At 39.9% G+C, this 2,500-nt stretch overlaps 1 long non-coding RNA gene across 1 annotated transcript in view; it reads left to right on the top strand.

Annotated features, from left to right (window-relative positions):
• The window catches only part of LOC118761825, a 7,695-nt gene that overhangs the window by 3,056 nt on the left and 2,139 nt on the right, over nucleotides 1–2,500 (top strand). The window contains exon 2 of the long non-coding RNA XR_004997663.1: nucleotides 1,020–1,027. This is a non-coding gene — a long non-coding RNA (uncharacterized LOC118761825). The remainder of the gene's footprint in view (nucleotides 1–1,019; nucleotides 1,028–2,500) is intronic.

The following is a 2,500-nucleotide window of genomic DNA, read 5'->3' as shown; positions in this document are numbered from 1 at the left end:
ATGGAGGCGATATAGGTATTCGCCACCTCTATCCGACCTTTCGGAAACAGTTTCCTCTCTGCCTATTTCTTGTTAAGACTGGCCACTCTGTTTGTCACCGCGTCCCAGTTTTTATCGGAACCAAACCAGACACCAGACACCGAACTGGTTCATCAATTGATTTGCTTCTCCAGATAACCAGTCGATAACCTACCGATTCGTCGATGTTGATTTTGGCCCCTGCAATCGACTCATATTCCTTTAGAATGGAGCCGATCGTCTCCACTTCGGAGGCGTCCGACACCATGACGGTGGAGTGGTCCGCGTACGCTGACACTGCTCTCCTGAGTCCCAGTTCGAAAGGGAGGCACCTCAACTGTTCCAACTTCTGCAGCAATGGCTCAAGAGCTAGCACGTGCAGAAGAGGTGATAGCGGGCAGCCCTGACGGACCGAGCGTGCGATGAAAATCAGTTCCGATAGATGGTCGTTTACTTTGACTACTGAGCAAGTGCCGCTGTGCATTGCAACGATCCACCCTTTGAAAACGGGTCCGAAACTAGTTGCTTTAAGTAGCGATGGTAGACCCCATTGGATGCTTTCAACTGATCCGAATTGATCAGGGCCCCACCGAAGCCAGCTTTAGTCTAAACCCTCTCTACGATGTATCGCAATAGGTGGAAGTTATCGGGGAGAGACATGTTCGAGATTGCGCACGTTTGCGCTCCTCCAACCGAACCACCGACGACAAGCATTAACCTTTTCCCTACTACTTTAACCAAAATCTTAAAATCTGTGTTTCGCAGAATTATGGGCCGAAAATTTCCTTGAACGTCCCTGTATTGGTGTCCTTTCTCAGCAGCATTACACCGCCAGAAGTTGTTCTTGACAAACAACGGCAGTAATTTTATTCAGCTGAATACACGTCATTAATTGGTTGAAATTATCGAAATACAACTTTAACAAAAAGTAACTTCCAAAATACAGAATTTTCTCAACAACGCCAAATATAAAAGATGTTTTATGTGACACATTCTACAAGTATACGAAGTTTGAAAGTGTTTAATTACAAAAACTTATTTTTAAATCTGTCAGTCAAAAGGTAAAGATCCGAAAAATCTTAAATGACTGCTACCGCCATTAGTAGTGTAGTTATTAAACTTTCTGCGCTGAAGAATAGCTCACAACGATTTTCTCGCGGCACACACCAAATAAACAATATGCTATAATTAACAGCTACAGAAGCAATATTAATACCAAAAAGTAATTTTGATCAACTTAATGGGGTAGATTGTGTTAGAACACAGAATACTGCATTAGTTACCTTCAGAAGATCTTTCATTTGGACACGTGGTAATTGCGCCCGTAAAGCACCAGTAATTGTAGACAAGAATTAGATGATTTCACTTTGCTATAGGTTCCTCAGTGACAGATGTCCAGAAGCTCGATAACAGCCGGATCGCCCGTTAACGATACATAGAATCTCAGTGTCTATTCAGGCACTGGTGCCGCATGCACCAATTATTTTTTGTGACTTAAAATTTATTGGCATTTTCCAGAAAAATTCTGGCTATATTGATCCTAATGTACACCTGTAATGAAATTATAATTTACATTGTCAATTCAATGCATTCACCTTCCTAACTTTCAACTTTAGAGTAAGAACGAAAATTATCAATGAATTTGAATTGATATTTTCTGAAGGATGTTTTGCATTTACGCAGAGCTTTTTCTTTCGGAAATCTCAGTGAGAATTTGTCAGATGACCATAAATCATATAATAATTCGGACTATTGTAGTCGTCTGATTTATGTCTCTATTAGTAACAATTACTGAAAGACGACGCATTGGCAAAATGGTTAGAGCGTCAGAAAATATTTTGTGATGTCTTCTCAGGCTCTTTCCATTCTCATTTCAAATTCCACCGAGTACAACTTTGCCAAAATTTGAAATCATTATTTAAAGCGATGAGCTGTCGGAGTCTTTAGCGCGTCGAACAAAATGCTTTGCGTTTCAAATACATATTTCTTTATTACCCACAAGGGGCTAAACACAGAGGGGAGAAACGGATTAAGTCGATTACATCGACCCCAGTGCGTAACTGGTACTTAATTTATCGACCCCGAAAGGATGAAAGGCAAAGTCGACCTCGGTGGAATTTGAACTCAGAACGTAACGGCAGACGAAATACGGCCACGCATTTCGCCCGGCGTGCTAATGTTTCTGCCAGCTCGCCGCCTTATTTGAATTCAAATACCAACGAGGTCAACTTTGTCTTTCGTCTCTTTATGTTCGATAAAGTAAACTACCAACAAAATACTAGCATCGATATCATCAACTTGTCCCCTTTTCTTAAAATCAGTCACCTAATGCCAAAATTAGAAAGAGTTGTTATCATTGATAATATAATTTTAATTTGTAATTGAATAAAAACAACAAAAAATACATTAGTTTCTCGCCGTTTTAATTAAATTTATTTAAACAAGTCTAAATCAATCATCAACTTTGAAATGTAAATTGTAG

The sequence above is a fragment of the Octopus sinensis genome, unplaced genomic scaffold, assembly GCF_006345805.1.
Source record: "Octopus sinensis unplaced genomic scaffold, ASM634580v1 Contig17747, whole genome shotgun sequence".
In the NCBI taxonomy this organism is placed as follows: domain Eukaryota; kingdom Metazoa; phylum Mollusca; class Cephalopoda; order Octopoda; family Octopodidae; genus Octopus; species Octopus sinensis.
The sequence above is the reverse complement of the archived record's forward strand: the minus strand, read 5'-3'. Positions and strand labels throughout refer to the sequence as shown.